Below are 22,899 nucleotides of genomic sequence, written 5' to 3'. Positions count from 1 at the left end.
GTAGATGTTGCTGGCGTAAACAGGGACAAGGCATGTCCTTGAAATGTGTAACATGACCTAGGAGTTCAAACCTCCTCTGCTTAAACTTCCCACCTTGCACTTGGGCATTCTGGCATGGTATAGTCTCCCACCATACCTGCCTAGTCTCAGCTCCTGGGTTTTTTTCACTTTGTGACAGTGAAATGTCATTGATGGTGTTTGGAGCAAACAAATACCACCAGGGCAGGCAGATGGTTCCCTGCTGTGTGCATCTCCCTGGGATGGTCTATGCAGTGCTAAGGGAAAAGATTCTTTTCCCCATCTTTTAGCTGTGGAATGATAACTACACAAGTACTTAACAGAGGTGCTGGGATTACAAATGTTAGCAAGTCCACACTGGCAATAATCAAGTAAGGTTGGTTTGAGGTGGGGAAACCTCTGAGAGTGCCTTTGTTCAGGGCATGCAGGTGTGTGTCTTGCTGCACTTGGTGTGACTGAGTGGACTTGAAGCAATAGAGCCCTTGAAGTGGTATTGGATTGGGAGAAGCACTTTGTTTTCCTTGCCTGTGTCATTTTCCTTGTCCTTTCTCCCTCACCAGTACTCTCCCAGGCAGGATATGTGACCTTGTTATTGAGTATAGGTGGATATCAGGGGAGATCTCACTACCATTACATGGGATTGCTGGGAGAAATGACTGAGTTTACACCTGTAAGATCATGAAGTTTTTCCAGGAGCAGCACAAAAAAATTGGTATTCAAAGGCAAAAATAGTGACTTTGAGGGTACCCAGTCTGTCAATTATTTTCCCACTGAGCAAAAGAGAATGCAGCTTTGTGGCTTAGTGTGGCCAGTGGAAAAGATTTGGGCAGAATATCTCAATGGGGTTTGGTTGCAGAAAGTAACTTACATGTGCACCAGTATTGCTGCAGCACTCTGTGGGCCAATATGTGAGCAGAAAAAGGAGCCCTGGCCAGTAGGTGAAGCTGACCAGGCTGTCAGTGATGCTGATCCACCAAGCTTGAGGGTATTTCATGGAACTGATTACAGAACTGTGGAGCCCAAGGAGGGACCTTAAAAGACCACTCTTCTTCTTGTGCCTTAGCATGCCTTAAAAAAAACCCAAAACAACAGAAAATCACACAGCCACAAAGTACTTTCATTGTAAGACTGGAATATAGTTGCAAATGCTTTCTGAGAGGACAGTGGATGATACCTGATATGCAACATTTCCTACCATGCATTTTCTGTTTTAAACATTTTGATTACCTGCAAATGAAATGGAGTAAAATTGAATTTTTCAGGGTTAGAAAATAATAATTTACCTGTGTGTTAAGACAAAATGTTCTTTACTTTTGTTAGCAAGCATTTAAAAACCTGTTTGATTTGTTTGGGGCTTTTTGTCAGTGCTCAAAGCATTGAAAGCAAATGCTTAGCAGGTTGCAACGCTGTTGCACTGCTGAGAACAGCACAAGTTGTTCACAGGCCTGTGTTGCACAGAGGTGTAAATAATCTCAGTTGTTCCCCATCAGATGGGGAGGAATGGATAGGCACATCCTTTACCTGCCTCTTGTATGAGGAAGCTGTTCATACAGAGTGCTTTCCCGAATGGAGAAACTGAGAATGAGACCTTGGGTCACCTGCTTCCCCAGTGGTTCACTACATCAGAGCTGCTGAGCTGGAATAAACTGTACCTTTTTGCTTCTCTTGATCTCCCCAGCCCACAGTCCCTGAAAGAGCAGTTTCTGCAGAGCATGGAAACAAAGAAACTCTTCCTTTTGTGTTACTTTCCCCCCCACCATTATTCTGCAGCTTCAGTGTTGACACCTTGTTCTCTGAAGCTCCTGCAAGAAGTGCTGTAACAGAAACAGAAACGGCTGAGATGTTTACTGTTGAGTGTAAGAAAAGTGCAATGCTACTTAGCTTTCCTAAGTCTGGGAATTCTTTGTTATAGTCTGGTTAATATCTCCCAGTGGTAGAGGACAAGATAAACCTACTTATTGCTATGGCTTGTGTTGCCCAGGAGAGTACCACAGCATGCCCTGTATATTGAATGGCGTGAGCATGGGAAGATTTAACTGTGGTAGGAGGTAAAAATTACTCAATAGATGTGTTCTGGTAAGATGACTTACTCTCTGGCTTAACCTGGCAAGCCACAGGAAAGTAAAACATGTTGTAATTCTCTTTCAAAGCGCAGAAGTTACTTTCTTGAGAGGATGTTGTTGCCTTGAGTGTCTGTGCCTTTTTGATGTAGAGTGTTTTAAAAGTAATGATGCAAATGATGGGCCCTGTCAAGCAAGAAGTGAAAGCTTTGAAATGTTTGCTGTAGATGCTTCATCTGTGAGTGTGCTCTGCTCAAGACTACTGGCAATTAAATTAACTGATGTATTCATATTTTAATGCCTGTGAAGTTGCATCACAGGTTTACAGTGTCATTATTGATTAATTATTTTATGCACAGCAATCACAGGACCTAGTCTTCTGATTTATCATCTCCCCTCCTCCACCCCCTCCTTCCCTGTTCCTCCCATCCCAGTCTGTGGGAGAGATGCCAGTGTGAAAAGGGAGCAGTTTCAGGCATTGAAGTGAAGGCTGGACTGACTCAGGGAGCTTCAGAGAGTGCCATTTGCCTGATGTTCTCCTCTTTGTTGCTGCACATCTTGAAAACAGGCAGGACTAGAGGCCAAGAGCCAGCAGCACCCGAGTGGGTCAGTGAGGACCAGTGAGTCCTTTAAGATAGGTAAGGATGGGAAAGTAAGGATGGGAAAGTTGTCAATATTTAATAACTTTCACCTATGGCGTCCATTCTAAGGATTTGGTGAAGTAGGAAATGCACCCACCGCACACACTAGTACTTACACAGAGCTCTAGAAAAGGGGTGAAGTTTGGGGCTGGCTTTAGATTCCCTGCTTTCCCTCCTTGTCTCTTTGCTGTGCTTGCTGCAGAGGCTTTGGCAGGAGGAAGGGGTCAGTTCACCACCCCTGTTCCTTGTGACACCTGGCTTGTGGAGTTCCAGGTGATGCTGGAATAGCTGGTGCTGCTGGGAGAGGTGGGTGAGCTGTGGCTGAGGGCTGGTGGGAGCAATACAGGAAATCACATTGTGCTGTGCCAGGGCTGCACAACAGCTGCCTGAGCTCATCATGCTCTAGGAGCTCATGGTGGAAACAGAAATTTAGTTGATGTCTAGAAAAGATTCGTTTGGCAAATTTGTATGTAAGTATTGCAGATTGTAACTGCAGAGCCACAGGAGGCTGGAGAAAACATAGTCTACTAGGGGAAAACAGTAAACTAGGGGAAATACTCTATTTGGAGGCCTCTTTCAAGCAGTAAGGAAATAGAGTCTGTAAGACTTTGTTGTGTGTCATGTTAAGGACAGTCAATACTGAGTGATAAATTATAGTGATGCATTGTGTAGATCAAATTGTTGAGGGTGCCAAATGAATATTTGTTCCCTGTGTTGTTTCCTATTGCAGTTTCTACTCCAATCTTTGTCCCGGAATTACTTTTTCTATTTTTTTTTTCTTTTAAACTAGGAGTTCCCAGGGGCAGTCAGTGGCAATGCCCTGAGTAGAAACTCTTTAGAGCTCTCCTAGATACACTCATGGTTTACCTTTCATGTATGCTCCTTTTATGTAGGGTGGATTTTACCTCCTGTGGTTCAGTGTAATTTTCCATGGCCCTTGGCAATTTCTCTGTTTCCATTAAAGATAATTATTCAGCCCACAAATTTCCAAATATCCCAATGTTCCTTCTAATTTCTTCTGAATGAAGATGCTTCCAACATCTCTAAATACCTCTGCTAGGTAGTGGGTAAGAGAAGCTCAACTTCTGTGTGTGTCTTGGAGTTTATTTTGTTCCTGTCATGTCTCTTGTCCTGTGACACACTGTGCTGTTCTTTACAGTGCAACCTTTTACTTCTCATGTTCTTAAAACAAAGCTTAGTCACCTGACCTAGGATGCAGCATTATGTCAAAAAAATATCATTCAGCCCATTTTGTTCAAAGTGAAGCTGCTCCTACTGCAGCTATATAAAAATTACTCCATTTTTTCTCAACAGATGAGCCTCTTATGTTCAGCCCAATCACGTACATTTATTTATTTCTAATTTTCCAATTGAGTGTTTTCATTGTTGAAGATGTTATTTTAACAGGTTGTGGCATCAGAAAAGTTATTTGTTTCTTCCAGAGAAAAGCAATTCCTATAAAACAGAAAAGGTCCTGAAAACCCATCTCAATTATTCTAAGATATTTTCTTCCTTTTTATGCCCTGAAAGGAAACTTGATTGATGTAGGAATTTGCACTGAAATTTCTCCCACTATACTGCAAAGCCCTAGAAGTACATTATAACAATCTTTTCATGCACTTTTTACTGCACAAAGGTGTGTGTGGTAACAAACATGAGTCTTGACTTTTACATTAATGAAGATGGCTTGCAATACTAGTGAGATGTTTCAAAACATTTTTAAAACAGAATTTTAAAATAATTTCTCTCTTTACTTAGAGGATAAACAAATTATGTGAACCAATTTCTGAAACTATATTTGTCTTTAGTTTCTATTTTGGTGGTCTGGCCTGGAGCCAGACTTTTTTTTGTTAACTTGGAGTTTTTCTGGCACAATGCAAAAATGGCTCTCTTTTATTATTCTGAACATTTTGCAAAATCTCCTTTCCAAGTAGACTTTTCTAAGTTAACCAACACTTGTGCAGTTATTTTCTACTTAGAAAATCACAGCTGAAAGGAGCAATTAAAAACTTCATTGCTGCTTTAAACTTGGAATTGAATCTGTATTTAACACAAATAAGCTCTCATTTCAAGATTGCTTAAAGCAGCTGTTTCCCCTGTCAATGCTAATCATACTTTTGGGTATGTGCAGACTGTAGGATGTGGCACTTAGGGATTTAGAAATCATGGGCTCTCATACAAGTGATTGCAGATGGGTGGATTTTTTCTTTGGAGACTCTTGGGCCTTCCCAGGACATGACTTGTACCAGCCAGTCCACACTTGCAACACGATGCCTCTCGAGAGCTGTTTGGTGTAGCTGGGCTGTGTTGTGCTTGGTAAAGCTGCACTGAATTTCTCTCATCCAAACTTGCAAGCAGATTAATATTAGGTCTTACCAATATCAATATAAAAAGAAACAGATGAAAAATCCCTGGAGGTGACTCTCTGCATGCTCCCTGACTTTCAGTGTCACTGCAGGAGCAGGGAGGTGCAGAGACAGCTGAGCTGATCCTGTCATCAGGTGCCACAGAGCTGTGGCAGCATCCTGGGGATGTGGGCCCTGGTGAGTCCCAGTCCCTGCTGGCTATAAACAGCATCCCCAGCAGGAACACAAAGGAGGTGAACTGCTGCCCATCTGTGGCTTTTGGGCAAGGCAGACGTGCACCTCTGTGGTGTGAGGTACAGAGCTAGGATGTACTCACAAAGCAGTCTAAGCATAGGAGAGCACTGGACCCAAGTCACACCAGTCCCAGCCATGGCAATGACTAAACCTGCATGTGACTGAGCTGTGAGTTACTGTACAGGATGCCAAAGCACTGTGCCTGCTACCTTTACTCTCCTCCCCCCAAAATATAAAGCTAACTTTATATAAATGTAAAATTCTTATATGCAAATACCAAGTGGATTTCATTCTCAAGTTTTAAATAAATGTCAATGGTCTAAGCATAATAAATAAAAAAATAAATAAATGGCTATATGTGTCTGTTTTATTCAAAGCTGCATTTCCAATTCAGAAATGTTTGTTGGAGCCATCAGATTTTCCCCAGCTCTCAAGCAGAGAGAGAATCTTCTGTTGGAAAGCCAGCTGCCTCAGGTGATGCACTACTCATGGGTGTGTTACATCTATTAACTGCAACAGCAGTCCCTGTCTGAAATTTGGGGTGGCTGGGGGGCTCAGCTACCATCTCACAAGTGCATCACAAAAGGCACCTCCAGTTGGACCAACTTGGGCAAGCAGCACGAGGACAGAAAATCTGACCATGAACAGTTGTAAGACAGTGTCTTTTGGTTGCTCTCTTGGTATTCATCATTCCTATATCCCAGGAAAAGTTCCCGCCATCAAAAAAAAATCTTTTTTTAAAACAGGATGAAACTTCACATGCACAGGCTTGGTATCCACAAAGTTTCAATGTAAACTTTCATTTCCTGGGCAATATGCTCCTGAGGCATTGATAGTCTTTCCATTTTTATTCTTCTAGCAGACTACAGAGAAATAATGAGTACTTCGATTTTTACCAACTTCTAGTAGTTGGCCTGTTTTCATAATGCAGAAATTATTATACAGATTGTTGTTTTGGCTGGAGGAATAAGTTCTAACACATTGCAGATACTTAGTAGGGAGAAATTGTTCTGGAGACAACCATGTGTCCTGGGAAAGAGATGAGAAAAGATAAACAAAATAAATGAACATTTGGAATGGAAATAGTGAGGTAGTAGCTGCCCAAAGAGGAAAGCAAGAATTCAAGTATACTTCTTCTCATGCATGTGCAGTAGTTTGGTATCTTGAATCAAAAGAAAGAACACACAGAATCTGCCCATTCTTTCCAGTGACTGCCTGCATGTTCACATCCAGCTAACATTTGCATTTTCAGTTTAAGCAGGAATACTGTAACAAGTCCTGATGAACCAACAGAAAATATATTGCAATGGTTATTTACGTATTGTTAGTCTTTTTTGCTCCCACTACATTTAGATACTCATTTGTTTTCAGCTTGAAAATTTAAGAAGGTGTGAGCTCTGCTTTTGATTAGCTATATAGACCCATCCCACAGTGCATCAGTAATTGGTGAGATTTTAATATCATAAAGCTAGACTGAGTTACAGCATTAGCAATGGACCCATCCTCCTTTGTCTTGATTACAGGTCAGCTGAGGATTTCAGGGGTGTGGGAAGATGTATGGCTGATGTGAATCAGCAAAGCTGGCCCTGCTCTGCACTCATCTGGTCTCCTGCCAGCATCAGAGCCATGCCTGCTTGAAAGCAAGAGGTCACACTCAGTGCACTGCTGAAATATGCCTGTTGTTGGCAGGAGGGTCCCTACTGCAGAGCACTGAAATTCAGCACAGTCCTCAGGATCAGCCTGGCAGCAGCTCGTGGGGATGAAGGCACTTTGTCATTTTCCTCAGGACGTGCTGAACAAATCCTTAGCCAAGCAATGGAAATGAGGCATGTTTCCAAGTTGTGTCAGTGAGTTCCAGGGAAGTGCTTGTCAGTAACTCTGTGTGTGCTCCCACTCTGCCTTGCTAAGAGAAGTGTTTCAGCCTCTCCTGGAGAGGGATGAACTTTTGCAGCTTGCAAAGTATCTGTAACTGCTCTGGCTGAGCCTCAGACTGATTTTTTAGCTCCTTAAACAAACCAAGAGATTAAAAGAAAAAGCACTCTCTGCCTGTTTAAGCTGAATTTTTGTTATTCTGAAAAAATAAATATTTCCTTTTAAGCAAAAAAATTCTAGAGGAAGTTGTAGGGAGTAAAAAGACACAGACCTATTTCTTACTGATGAGGAAGAAACAATAATTTGACAAGGCGCCTTTCAATGACGCCATTTGCTCCTTGTCAATACATACTTACAATACAGATTTAATTATTAAATCTGAACTATTCCTCTTCTAAAGTTTCCTCTGAGCTTTCTCTTTACACATAGTCACTATGCTGTTTGTTTCTTTCTGCCTCTGCCATTAATCCCTTTTTTAATTTTTAAAAACTCTTTTTACTGTTAATTTGACTTAAAACACCACTGTGAAGTTTTTTTTTCCTTGCCTTACCACTGGGACCTTCACCATGCACCCAGTTTCCCACGACTGTCTCCTCGTGTTGTATGCCAGAGCCTCTCTACGCCCCATCTCCCCATACCACCATCCTCTGCTTCTCTTGCTTTGCCGAGGCTCTGCATGTCCTCCCACCTGATCTTTCTTCATACTTCAGGGTGCCATCAATGTCCCTCTCAATCTCAGGTGGTCCTCATGCTTGCCCACACCCCAGTCCCCACTGGATTCCCTGACACCTGCATTTGCTCTCCCAAATCAGCCCTCAGATTAGGAAATTCTCCTGTTCCTCCTGATGCTGTATTTTCCGTCTCACCCACTGACATTCCTAAGCAACCTGGGATCTGGGTGAAACCCTGGGCATTGGTTTTGCAATAAATAAATCAATAAATCGTTAAGGCTTTTCATGTCTCTAATCAGAAAAGAACACAGAAAAATACTCTTGCCCTAATAGAAATCACAGAGGTAAAATGGCACACAGTGGGAGTAAGGAGGACAGATGAAGCAAATCACAGAACCACATAATGGGTAAGGTCAGGACTGAGTCCAGACAGTTCTGGAATATCTCCAGTGGGGGAGACTCCACAGCCTCTCTGAGCAATCCAGTGCTCAGTCACATGCACCGTAGGACAGTTCTTCACCTTCAGGTGGAACTTTCTGTGCATCAGTTTCTGCCCATTGCCTCTTGTCCTACTGCTCAGCACCACTGAGCAGAGCCTGGCTCTATCCTCTTGACACCCTCCCTGCAGATACTAACAGACATTAATGAGATCCCCTCTCATTAATCTCTTCTCCAGGCTGAACAGGCCCAGCTTCCCCAGCTCTTCCTCCCAAGAAAGATGCTCCAGTCCCTTAGTCATCTTTGTTGCCCTCCAGTGGATCCAAGTCCAGGAGCTCCATGTCCATCTTGTATTGAGGAGCACAGAACTGGACATGGCACTCCAAATGTGGCCTCACCAGGGCTGAGCAGAGGGGCAGGATCACCTCCTTCGACCTCCTGGCAATGCTCTTCCTAATGTATCCCAGGATCCCATTGGCCTTCTTGGCCAGCATGGCACGCTGCTGGCTCATGGACAGCTTGTTGCCCACCAGCATCCCCAGATTCTTCTCCAAAGAGCTGCTTTCCAGCAGATCAGCCCCCAGCCTGTACTGGTGCAGGGGTTATTGTAAATTTTGCAGCCAATTTTTTGTTAAATTGTACTGCCATCACTCAACAATCTCCTTTTTCAGTGTGTCCTATATGCCCATAATACCACCTAAATTGGCTTAATTGCTCCCCTTCCACTTCCAAGCCTTTGGGTCTATAGCTGCCATGTTCCAGGGAAGCAGAGAATGCAGGAACTCAAAGGAAATGCCACAAATGCCTGCTGACTGTTTTTTCCAACTATTCCCACAACAACCTACAGCCCTTTTTTGTGGCTTCAGCATGTCACACTGTGACTCTGCAGCCAGCAGCATGTGTGTGCAAGCAGGTGAATGATTATCTGGAGAGATGAGGCAATGTGGTTTCACTGCAATGAGAAACCTCCCCAACTCCATGAGCTCCTTGATAAGACCGGCTCCACTCGGCGTGGCAGGTGCACTCCTTTTGGAAGACAAGGCAGAGAAACATATATTGGGAATATTCTACAGGTCTGGAAAGGTTTGAGGCACAGCTTTGTGGGCAGCTTTTATTTTTTACTCCAGTCACAAGCCTTATCATGGGTATGACTTCGGGGAAGGGCTGTGGTCAAGAGAATCAGGAGTGCATTCAGGTTTGCTACTAGGAAAAGAAACCAGCAGCAGCCTGTGGTAACAGAGCATTGTAATTAAGCCAGGTGAAAACTAAAGCCACTTTGAAACTCTCATAATTTGAGGTCTTTGAAATCCCAAACTACATCTAATTTTTGTAGCTTAAGCAGATGCTGCTGTTAGACACCTTAGCTATCTGTCTTAGGCTGAGTCAGGGATGATCTCATGACTGAAATCATACCACATGTCCCTTTCCTGCTCTCCCCAGGACTACTGTATGAACAAGTCAATAACTACACTGAAGATTACTTTCAAGAGCCCCATAAAAACATAATTTTTAAAAATTAGCTAAGATATTCCACTGTTAAATATAAAATGTACTGCTCCTCATTTGTGGCAAATTCACTTTTATAGCATTTTACTAAATGACCTTAAGTCAAAATCATTCTCTTGAAAAATGAAGCATTCTTTTAAAGCCTATTAAGATCCCCAGTCTGTTTCAACCTGGAGGAAGCAAGGCAAATAAGAGACTGACTTGATCCAAAGCCATCTGACTTCAGAGAGAGTTTTGCTCATTTTTGGATTAGATTGTCCCATAAAAAGTGATGTAAGTCATGGTAATGGATACAGAAGTTTTATTACTGGATCACCCGGCACCACAAATCTGGTATCAGATGTGAACACCTCTGCATTATGCCATATCAGAGTGAAAAGTATGTTAGGTATGTTGATTTCTTGCCAGGTTCAGGAGAACAAACAATACCACAGCCAAAAGAAAGTGTTATAATACCTTATGTAATATCTTACATATAGCTTATGTAATAAGAATTCAAACAGCCTGTGTAAGTCTAGGACAAGATATATACCTCCTACATACATTTTTTTGAACCAGTATGAACCAGCAGAGTGAGTTTGCCCAGCACCTTGCAATTTGTGTCTATTAGATAGGGTGTGAAACATCCTAAATAATCATGTCAAACCACAGCCTGAGCACATAATAAAACAAGCTATTTCAAGTAAAATTTCAATCTTACAAGCACAGTCATGTAGCTGAAAACAGAAAACACACACATGGTCAAGGGAATCCCTCATGTTCAGAATTAAGTAATTAGCTGAGAAGTTATACAAAAGGGAGGTTAATCCATAATTTCCACATTTCAGTTTGGCCATAAACCTGGCAATGTTTAGCTAATACCCCAGAGATCATTCCAGGCTGGAAGAATATCTTTCCACCCTCAGCTGGAAATATTAAACAAGAAGTTTTCTGCATGATAAGATCCAAACAGTGCTGCTATAACACATTTCTGCAATCTCTGCAGCTGGGATTCTCAAGAGGTTCATGTACCACAGGTCCAGAGGCTCTCACTGGTATCAGAGGCACACTTTGCACCTGAAAATATGAAAAGGGCACATCTTAGAAGAGTGTTTCCCTGTTGTTAAAATATGGAGTGTTCATTCTCTTATGTGGCTCTTTAATAGAAGCAGCCAAATATCAGGAAGAATGTTTGCATTTGCCTCCACAAGAATCAAGGATGCTTTTGCAAATTATTTGCACCAAAAATAATTTATTTGAAAAATGCTATCCTATAACATCATGAAAAAACCCAATCCAAAGTCCAGGAAATGCAACAGCGTGCTTAAATGACACTGCTAACAACACAGAACCATGCCAGGATGAGGGTGACTATTCTGGAAGTTGTACTTTTGGCTCTATTCAGCCCTACTAATTAGGAGTGTTGAAGAAAGTTTTACTATCTTCCCAAACTCCTTTGAGATCACTACTAAAGGAAATATAGGCAGTGATGTGACCACAGCAAGTCTCTCAAAAGATCAGATATTTAATTTTGCTTAAACAGAAAACACATCCTGAGGAAAACAGGAGATTTATTTTCATAATAGGGTGGAAAACATAATCATCTGTCTCCAGAGAGGCTATAAACTGTTGGCAGTAAACATTTAACAAATAAAATGTAATCTGGTAATCAGTTTAGTGCTGTGCCTCTACCCTGAAATAGTCTGTCTGAACTCAGAGCAGAACACCATTAACACCTGGCACCCGAGCTATGGCCAGGCAATGCCAAGCTGGACTGAAGGCGTTTCCATACACCTTATTGCATCCATGCCAAGAGTACACAGAGCTGTCCTGAAATGCTGAAAACTAACTACTGCACAAGGAAAAAAACAGTGCCACAAAGAAGTCCCCGAAAGGTGAGGAGAAAGCTGTAGTTATCCATCAAGCCCTGCTTCCCTGCACAAGAAGGGGCTCAGCAGCGGCCACTTGCTGGGAGCGCCACAGTGCCCAAGTCAGTGACAGCATCCCCAGCAGGGTGAAAGACTGCAATACCCTCAGCTGGCCTGGGGAGCCCAGGCCATTTATTTGGGTACTTATCTCCCATTTAGGAGATAAATGGGCTTCAGTCCCTCCCTGGAAGTAAACTATAACAATTCATAGTGTCTTTTAAGTTGGAAAGAGTCCCTGTATTCTTTTGTAGTTTGCCCACATTTAGATTTCACTTCAAGACATCGTTAAATGTGGGACATGGCCATAAAGCAATCAGATGAAGTGTTTTCCTTTCCTCAGACTGTGTTTAGCATTGGAATGACAGGTTACATTACTGTGGAGTAAGGACTGCATTTGTTTACTCTCTGAAACATAGTCAGAATCCAAGAGTATTTGAGTTCCTTTTTCAGGCTTTAAATAACCATTTTCACATCTGTTAGGTTTTTCTGGAACTCAATCAGTAAAATATCTTTCAGTTTTCATTTTTAAGTTCATCTTCTATATATATACCATATGTTTCTTAACATTTTATGCTCTATCATCTCCTATAGGCATAAGTCAGTTTTCTTGTGTTTCCTTTTCAAAAGATATTTAAAACTTTCTTAGAAACTATTTGTTAGTCCTTGATATTCTCAGATATGTATGAAATATAAATCTATGCCACTTCCAGTAGCCAAGGCTATTCTTAGTATACATGATCTAAAGAAGTTCAGACATTGCATGAGTAGTGTCACATAAACAATTGCATTCAATAAATAAATTAAGTAGAAATATAAAAAACAACAGTGTAATGTAATGTGATTTAGTTTACACAGAAATCTAAGTGCAAAATGTAATACTTTGGATGCCAAATGCTGTATTAATAGTGGATAAAAATGAGCCACTTGCTCCAAGGAGCTACTCTGTAATTCCAACATCCTGTCTTTCCAATATCAGTGCTGGAAAGAACAATATTCTAGGCTATTGGAGTGATCCACTTCATGGTTTATTCAGCCTTTCCCAGCTCTCCTCCTATGTTATGCACAAGCTGAGAAGACCCCAAGACTCATCTCAGCACCCACTGCCCAAGAAGATTTCAGTCAGCACCAGCTCTGCAGGTTTTGTCATGAAGTCCCCAAACAGCCCTTGTCTGATGCTTGCTGAAGATGAATCCCAGAGCCCTCCCCAGGCTCCCTGAGCACTGAGGTGCTGGGCATAGCAGGAGCAGAGCTGGACCAGGGCTGAGGGCCCCTGCTCCTCTGGGGCTTGAAGGCCTCTGGTTTGCCAGCCACCTTTAGTCATTCTTAACTGGCACCTGCAAGGAAAATAAGCACAACACATCTTATAGTCTTGCTGGCTGACTCCAAGATATCTTATCTATTTCTTTTTTCTTAGTAGGCTGTCAAGAAGATCATCCTTAAAGATTTTCACATTTTCTCCAGACTTGGGTCCACTGTTTTTGACATGTTTTATCCTGGCCTTGAGCTACTGACTGTATTCTGACTGAAATTCCCCTTTCACCCCATCATAGTACAGTATCCACCAAATATAGCTTTGTTGAAGGGGTAAACTACTTGTGATTGATTTAATTAGGACATTAACTTGTCATTTAATGTCCTGTCCCTACTACAGATGGGACATCACCCTCAAGTCTGTTCTTCTGCCCTCAAGAGGGTCCCTGGAGAACCCATGTACATAAACAGGGATGATGTTCACCTCTTGACTTGGATGTGACAAAGCAGGGACCTTCACTGTTGTCACACTGAAGTAGCTACTAATATTTCACCATGTGTTAATATTCTTTGCTGAATAGGAACAGAGTTCAACTCTTGCTTCATTTCCAACAAACCAGAGACTTTCAAACATGGGCTAATCATGTGTTTTGCTGAATTTTCAGCCTCCAGCAAAACAACCAAAGAACAGAGGCGAGCCCACCATCTGAGAAGCCTTCCTTCTTCCTCTTTCCAGGGTGCATTACCTCTGTTTACTTGTATTTGCAAATGGTAAAAAAAATAAATTGCGCTGTGTGTTCTTTAGTTGAACCATTCTTCCCTGGGAAAGGCTGGTTAGTCCAGAGTACACCAAGTAATATTAGAAGGCAGGAATTAAAAGCAAGAACAAAGACACATTCATTTAGCACAAAATAAATATGTTGAGAAAGGAGTTACTCAAGGCTTGAAAGAATATAAACCCACATTTTTAATTCTTTATGTAACAGTGACAGCAGCCTGAGTAATCAAGAAGAGGAAGCAATTGCTTAAAATTAGCATAAACTAAATGCTCAATTTTACTAATAAAAGACAGTGGGAACATTTATATTACTAGATTTTTAATAATAAATCTTATATCTAAAATGGAGTGAAAGAAAAAAATCAAAAATTCATGTTTACTGGGAAAACAATTTAAATATTAGGTATGAGAGAGGTTTGATTAGGGAAAAATCACAGAACTATCAGAGGGAAAGCTGTTATTTTCAGTTCATTGAGGAGAATTCACTGGAGGTGCGGTAGACCAGGCTATGGTAGTTTCTCTACCTTAGATATCTAAATCCTCCTCTACTCGTATCTGAGGAATTGCTGTGGTCACCAGCTGCTGGACTAGGCTAGACTGGCAGTTTTAACTCTTGTCATCTTTCAGTCTCTGTAAATAAACCTTGCCTGGAGCAGGGGCAGGTCCAGGTCCTGCCTCCTGGAGGAAAGATCCAGGCAGTGGCCTGAGCAGTCAGTCCCCATCACTGAGTCTTGTTTCACAGCAGTATTTATACACAGTAAAGCAATATTAAGGGAAGCCTGAAGTAAGCTCATTGTGAACAACTTTGCGAATTGCATGTTGGGTGGTATTCTAAGAAATGGGAGAAAATCTCTGGCAATGAGCATGTGGGGAAAACAAAAGCTTTATTTTTCCATTCTCATTTTCAGACTGGTTTGTGTAGACTTTCTTATAAATTAATTAGGATGGACTGAGTGGGAAGAAGGGATGGGGAACTTGTGCGCTTTTTTTCTGAACTGGTTTCCAAGTCAGAGCTTGGAAGCAAAGGAAGGACTGAAAGGATGGGATTTCACACCACAAAGACAATTCACAGAGATCAATTTGGCTTCTCAAATTCTTTCCCACACCATCTGCTGCTCACCACTCCTAGTCCGTGACTCATAAACCCACCTCTGACCTCTACCTCGTGCCAAATAGCCTTCATTTTATAATTGTAGACAGGGCTATTGTCTGTCCACAATAATTTGTCTCAGCTTGGGAAGAGATGAAGAAAATATGGGAAGACACATAACTGCTTCCAGAACTACACTCCTTTCTATACTTATTTTTCTAAGAGCCATCAGTCAGATCCTCACTCTGAGTATAGCAAAGGCCACTCATGGTTATTTCCCATGAAATCAGGACTGCCACTCTAAAGCACTCTTTTGAAAATACATGTCATGTGGGGAAGAGCATGGAGGGCTTCACTGTTTCAGAGAGAATTTTCTTTTTGCACACTCAGAAAAACAACATTCTGTTCCAAAGCAACTGCATGCCAAGTTTGTAGCTAAAGTCATTCTGGAGCTATCCATGCAAGGAAGAAAAGGAAATCCATATCCCAAAAATGTTTTACTCATGGAAATTTATGTTTAGGGTCTAAATAACCTAAGGGATCCCTAAAAAACTTTTGTGAATTCTGAAAAGAAAAAAATCACTTAAAAGCATAGGGGCCAAATAAAGCATTGAAAATATCAAAACTACTGGACAGATTACAAACACATGAAAATGTTCATTTGAAGCTTTCAAATTGGTCCTATCTCCACCATTATTTCTTTGATGAAAAGAGTAAAAGTAGGTTAAGTCAAGAAACAATTTCCCCCATGTGGATTTTTCCTTTTCAGTTCATTTAGAAATAATTCAGAAGTGCTCTTGTCATGTCAAATGAAAAACTGTTAAGAATGCTTCAAGGAAATATATCTTCATTATAGCAGGCTTGTTATTTGGGTCTTCTAAAGGTTACCTTGGTAACTTTTTACATTGATCTTCAAGTATAGTTCACATCCTGTTGTATTAGAAACAGCTAAACATTTCAAGAATGCTAAATCATATGTCAATATCACTCTGTACTTTGACTTTTCAAACTGCTTTGGCTGACTTGTTCAATGTGCAGGTAAAGAAGCAAAGGGAGGAACAGAAGGTGTCCAGTGAATGATCTTACAGAATAAAAGACCACATTGTATCTTGATATCTCAGGTGTTTCTTTTTTAAAGTCTCTCCCCTTCTTTATACTTTGGAATAAGGTGACCATGAAAAATAGAACTTAGCAAAAGAATGGGCATGTGAAAAGAAAGACTTTGCTGTACCATACATCAGTTGAAACTACACAGTATGCTTGGCAGCATGAGGACATGCCTTTCTTTGGAAAAGGTAATTTCATAGATCAAGCAGGGAAGGTGTAATTTGTTTACCTGTACTTTATAGTAACCCTTCTGCCTCTTTTAATAAATGCACAAAGTCAGTTTTGGGTTGGTTGGGGGTTTTTTTAATCAATCACCATTTATTTTCATTAATTAGCAGTTTATACTCTTACACCAACATGAGGAAAAATCTTGAACCCATGCATATTCTCACCCTTCCCTTTCAGAGTCATGCAAAACCCCTTACATCCAAAGACATTCCTGGGAGCATGCATTCCAACCAAGCAAGTGTGATGTCAGAGGAGCTGAAGGCTGTGAGAGGAGACCAGAAGCTGTGGCTTGGGTAAATTTCTTTTGTTGGGATTCTTTCCTGAGCACTACTAGAAATCTTCAGGGAGGTACTCTCAAGCTACTTTTTTTTTTATTATTATTATTATTTTTTTTTAAAGAATGAGAAGGAAAAAAAGGCTCAGGTGAAAAAGCAGATGCAAATTTTGTCCCATGCCAAGTAGAAAAAGCAGCCCATTTTGTTATGGAACAAAGTGTCAGTTCATCTCTCCCCACCCTACAAAAACGGAAAGTGGGTGAGAAAAACACTTCAGAAAAACCAAATGGTTGTGTGGGATCACAAGTGATACAAATGAAAGGGGGGAAAGTAAACAGTGTTGAAATAGAAAATGCAGGCGGTAAAAAGCAGGACTGCTGGGGTTACAGAGGTTACATTAAAGAGGAAAACAAGAGCCATGTGTGCATCCCAAGACCCCTGCAAAAGTAAAGAATTTCAGCTCGGCCTGTGCAACTGCCTGAATTGAGGATTTCTCTGCAGACCACATCAAGGGACTGCCTGCAACTTCTAGAGGCTCTAGAGCAACACAAGATCAATACCCAGGGAGTGGCTCTACAGAAAAGAAGAAAGCAAAGAACACTTCCATGCTATGGGACTGCAGGATGGAAAGGGCTGACGACTAAGGCTGTGTTCCTGAGAGCCTGGGTGACCCAGGCTGACAGCTGGGGGATGCCTGCTGCTGCACAGCCTGGCCAGGCTCCACAAATCCAGAAAGCAGCTTCTTCTGCCCTCGGCCTCGGGGCATTGGGGTGCCCTCTGCTCTCTCTGGCCCTGGCTGCATCTGATGTGCCACACAACACCCACCTGACCGTCCTGCAGCGGCCCCAGCTGTTCTCTCCTGACTGGAACTGCACATACCCTCTTACACACCCTGCCTTGCTCAGCACTTCTCTGCTCAGCAAGGCAGACACAAGGTCTGTATCTTTTTCTTCCTTTCCAAGCTCTGACTTTGGGGCAGCAGCTTGCTGTATTATTTACGACGTCGCAGTGCAAGGCCAGGAATGAGGGAGGTTTGCATTCCAAGAGAGCCACTTCTTTCCCATGAAAAGTATGCACAGTCCTAACACCCAGAGTATGTTTTCTACTACAGACACATAATTTCCATGATACGTGGTATGTATAAATACCTTATTTCTACCTCTTCTCCTACAACTTTTGCCCTCCATAGCAACATAAAATAATGACAGACCCTGAAGGAAAACAGCAAAATTTTGTCCATTTTACTTGTATTTATTCTATGCAGATGGGGATGAGCATTTATAAAGCCTCAATGCATACCCTTTGAATTACTTATGATTATGATTATTTTATCCTTTTCCCCCCCTTAAGTACTTCTGCAGCTTCATTTACCCCACTCTGCTACTGTGGTCAAGCCTCTCTCACAATAAGTGTGTTCAGTATGTTTTCTCCTAAAAGTCTTGGGTCACCAGTAACCTGAAGATAAAACTGGAAATACAACTGAAGGCCTGAAGATTGTACAGCCTGCTGCCTGGACACCTGCAGGCCCCATACCTTGATGCCAGCACCATTTCACGCTGCATGATTCCTTCACAGTCCAGAAAGGTAGAAAAGTTTTAGCTTTAGCTCTCTGCTAGATTGAAGTTTTATTGTTATTTCATAAGACAGAAACCAAGGCAAAAATACTGAAGTCAAACGTAATGTGTATTTGTAATAACTCTACCTGGAGTTATTAAAATCTTGATTAGTTTCTAAGAATATTTGTCACTAATAAGTTGTTTGTACTTCAGCCCAAGCTTCTGCTCAACTTTGCCATAGCTATATTTGCTCAACCTATATTCCAAGGAGACTCCTTATTGCACACACAGCCATGCCAGGACAGCTGGTGTTGGAGGGGGAAAAGAGCCAGCAGCAGAAACTTCTTAAGCTTCTTCAAGGAATTCTGGCCTGAGACCTTCTAAAATAAAACAAATCTCTACCAGTCACATGCAGTATAATGTGGGATGGGGGTTTTTTGCCCAAAGGACTCTAAAGCTATGACCACAGCACTAGAAAAAACAGGGCCTGGAAATGAGCTTAAGTACTGAACTGCTAATTGCCTATTATGCTTAACTGCAAGCATGTGTCCTGGAAAAGGTTTGGCTCATGTCAGCTCACACTGTCCCAGACAGAATCCAGACCCGGAGATGGTGAGTGTGCAGCCCATTCCAGCAGGCAGCATGCACCAGGCAAACACCAGACCAGCCTCCCCTTTTCCCTCTTCCTGTGCCTGGCATCACCTTTTCTCACTGCCTTCAGACTCTCCAGAGCATAGGACACGTGTTCTCAGCTTCATACTATGAAAATGTCACTCCAATAACCCTTTTTTTTTCATGAAAAGAAAGAGCCAATAAAAAAGCACAAACATGCTAACAGTTATATTGTAGGTCCATGAAAAGGAATCAACTGGTTTGTAAAATGGATCTGGTCAGGTCTTGGTACTTGGCCAAAAAGCCAAGTGCCTTCACTTTATTATTTATTATTTGTTTTATTTGGTGTTATAAATATAGTCCAGCTGCAAGAATCTGGTCTTACCTTCACAGGGATGGCAGAAGGCACCTGAAGGTCACCATCATTTGGACAATACTGACAGGCACATGGGGGTTGGAGCTGTGAAGGGCCAGGAGCTGCATTCAGTGATCCTTGTGGGTCCCTTCCAACTCAGCATATTCTGTGATTCTGTGATCCTGCCGAAACCCTTGAGGGCATTAGAACCAGGAAAGATTTTTTTCCTTGTGCAGAACAAATGTTAGTTTTGATCCTAGAAACAACAATTTCTTTGGCTGAAGCCTCTCTGTTTAAACAGACACCCAAATAAGAACATCAGGAGGAATGTCCTTCATAGGTAACAATAATCTCACCATCTGTAGTTCTTTTTTATCCTTGAGATGTCTGTAGCTTTAAGAGTAAATTAGGGTGGTTTTTTCTTCTCCTTGTTTTTATTTTAAGATCTCAGAATTTAATTATGTTGCAACAGGAAGCACGCTTCATTTAAGTGATGTCAGAATTTCTTTCTTGAGCTGTTTCATGGGAAGAGTCCTTACTTCTTTTTCTCTGTTTACACTGAAGGTTCATGAAGCCAATGTAAACAGCAAAATGAGTGTAAACACCAGGGATTGACTTTAGGAGATTTGAAAGCAACAGGGTTTGCCGTAATAAAATTAAGCAGATAGTTTAGTGTTTCTATATATCTCTCTATATAGTTTGGAGTCCTGAAGAAGTACATTCCCCTTATTAAACATTCACCATTTGAGCTTTTTGAGGATTTCCTCAAGTGATCAAGGATAGCATTATGTTGGTGTTAAGCTAATTTTTTATTAACTTTAGGGAGAAGACAAGTAGGTTATTGCTTCATTAAATGTGCAGAAACTCAGTGAAGTTGTATTCTCTGCACTGCAATACAGCAAGATTTTTATACAATACATTATTCTTAAAGGATTGTTGTCTCTTTCTTGTGAGCTGTGCTTTGACTCTAACTGCCTCCTCCTCCTGCTTATTGTGGATGTCTTCTGCTTCCTCTGAGTGTCCTGTAATATTATTGGGGAAATTTCCATGATCCTAATACTAAAACTCCTCGTTATAATTACTTTTAAAAAATGAGGGGGCAAAAAAGAAGAATGTCACTGGAGAAAAAAAAAATCTATTATCTTACCCTAATCAATGTCAGAACAAATAATTTTGCTTTCTAACAAGCAAAACCTAGAGGAGAACATGCAGGTGATGGCTGTTGAATAAAAGTTTAGGAAGAAAGTCATACAGTTTTAAGATATTCCAATCTAGCCAATGTGATGAGAGCTTCATAAAGCCAAAATACTCTCAGAATGCTTAAAAGCGTCTGCTTGCCATTTCCAGGCTGAAAAAAACCAAGGAAGGATTTTAAAGAACTCAGTGCAGGGCTAAAAGAATTATTGATTGCTTAGGTATGACTAAAATCTCACCGGGATTTACAAGGAGCAGTGACAGTGTGGGTGCTGGAGTTCATGAAAACACTCTTTGTCTCCACTGCCTTGTCTTCCCTTCGGCACCGCACCAATCCAGGTGAGCCAGGTAAATACACACCTGAACTGAGATCCCCGGAGAAACTATGAAAAGCAGGGCAGATTCAAACAACAGCAACTAACAGTTTGGATATTGCATCTTGCCAGACTATCCGGGTGTGTCTTTAGGCTGCTGTCACCTCTGTGTTTGCCTGCGGACGTGCCGCGAGAAGCTCGGCACCAGCAGCCGTGCGGCTAAAACTGAGGGTACACTCAGCGTAACCGCGGCACTGGGGGCTCCGCACAGAGCAGACCGCGGGCAGGCCGCGGGCACCCCTGTTCTCCCCTCGGTGCTCCCAGTGCGCTGCGCAGGAAGGATCCAGGCAGGGAATTCTCCTGTTCAGGGGACCCCGACACCGCTTCCCCGCAGGGCCGGGGCGCTGCCCGCGCCCGCCGCAGGACTACAGCTCCCAGCGAGCCTTGCGCCGCCTCCATCTTCCCCTCACAAACGCCGCGGGTTTCGTGCTTGAAACACTGCGCCTTGTTGAAATATAACCTGTCCTTGAACAAAACTTTCTTAGAGCGTGCTTTGAGCCTGCGGGGAGGCGCGCAGCTGAAACAGATCCTCGAATTAGCCCTCATGATCTCGTTGGGTTCACTTTGGCAAGAGGCCGGAGTCTCCACTCCCGGGCTGCTCTGCCTCCCAGAGGAGCTGTAAATCTGCTTTTCTTTCCTGGAGGTGATGTAATGTCCTGGGAATGTCCTCAAAATACGTGGTGGGTCAGCTCATCTCCTGCTTCAGCAATATTCAGCAAACCCGGCCGCTGGCCTCTCCCACAACCCACCCCCCTTCACAGTTCCTCCGTGTTTGGGACGATTTTCCTGCCAATGCTGCTTGACATTGCCGCCTGTGCTTTCTCCTTGCCGTAGCCTTGCTGCCTATGAGTGAGGAGCCGTAGTTCAAGCTTTGCTAAATCTCACAGGTCTGTACCGCGCCTTTTGTTTGTGTGCTGTACATGGCAGGAACAACTCACAGCAGGTGCTATGTGGGCAGTATGTACATACACACACAAACACCATTTTCCAAGTGGCTATCACTCTATATTTTTGATTTTGGGCAGCCATTTGGCAGTCTTCACTATGGGGAACTCAGTACTTTTGAAAAGTTCACGTTCTGTATTTTATCTAGAAGTAGGCATTGCCTAGGTAGCACTATCATAGGTTTTCCATAAATGCACCAGCATTTCTCCTCTCCCATCTCCCTTTGGGTGGATCTTAGTTAAGCACAGCTCACATACAGGATTTTGAGAGCCCTGCTAGAGGAGGAGCCTTGGTAGGAGATCTGGCAAGGCCAGGGATCTGCAGGCAAGGATTATCTACAGCAAGGTGGCTCGGAGATACGATGGATGCACATGTGCATCTATCCAGCCTGGGAGCAGGGAGAGAGTAGAAAGGGCAACAACTGGATCTCAAATGCTATGGCAGAGAGCTGTATATAAGTATTAGGAGACCCAAGGAGAAAGAAATATGAGTCAAAAGATTTGAGTAGATTGGGTGGGAGCCACAAAAGTGGGCTGGGGTGAACTAGGAGAAGCTGAGATGAACAAGAAGCAGAGTCTGCAAGTGGACACCAGGGGGGAGGAAGGAGAAGGAGGAATCTAGGCGGCAGTGTGGAAACACATAAGCTGTTTATGCAGAAGTGGTGTGAGGCTCCTCTTGTGTGAGTACTCTTATCACCAGGTTGGAGGCAGGGACACAAGCAATAGTTGGTGATTCTTCTTCCTTTGTTTTGTTTTGTTGTTGCTGGTTTCCCCCCATTTTTAAAGCATGGAAGCAGCTTTGTTCTCCAAATGTCCAACACCATACTCTTTATCTTGAAAAAATAAAAAAAAAAAGAAAAAAAAAGTAACTTAAGTAACACTTCCTGCAATTGACATTGCATCCATGCACTTTTGGAGCCTGTTTTCTAACCTTAGCATCACTGGGCTCTGAACAATTTCAGGAATGCTTCCTTAATTTCTCTCACTCTTTTCCATCAATTGGCTTCTCTCACCCCACCCAGTCTTAGCAGCAGGTTTACAGGCTTTTCTTATCATTCCCTCTATAAAAATATGTACGTTTTGAAACAAAAGAAATTGAGTGCTCAGTCCATCCTATCCCAAGGAGCAGTCACCTTCTCAGGATCTTGTTTTCTGGGTACCCCCTATCACTTTTTACCTTCAGAAACTTTCTGGTAGTACACTAGAACTCCATGTTCTTTCCCATGGCATTCCTTACAGCTTCCAGCTTTGCTATCAGCCTCAGTGACTGGAAAAAAGATATGAGGATTTAAAATCCTCTTCCCCTTAACAACAAACTAGTGTATGCACAGTGGCACAGTCTAGAGTCATCCATCTCCTGAACAGCTTCCACAGAAAAACAATTTCAGAAATGCTAAATAATCACAAATTAACTGGTCTTTC

Source organism: Camarhynchus parvulus, chromosome 1 (genome assembly GCF_901933205.1).
Source record: "Camarhynchus parvulus chromosome 1, STF_HiC, whole genome shotgun sequence".
Classification (NCBI taxonomy): Eukaryota; Metazoa; Chordata; class Aves; order Passeriformes; family Thraupidae; genus Camarhynchus; species Camarhynchus parvulus.
The sequence above is the reverse complement of the archived record's forward strand: the minus strand, read 5'-3'. Positions refer to the sequence as shown.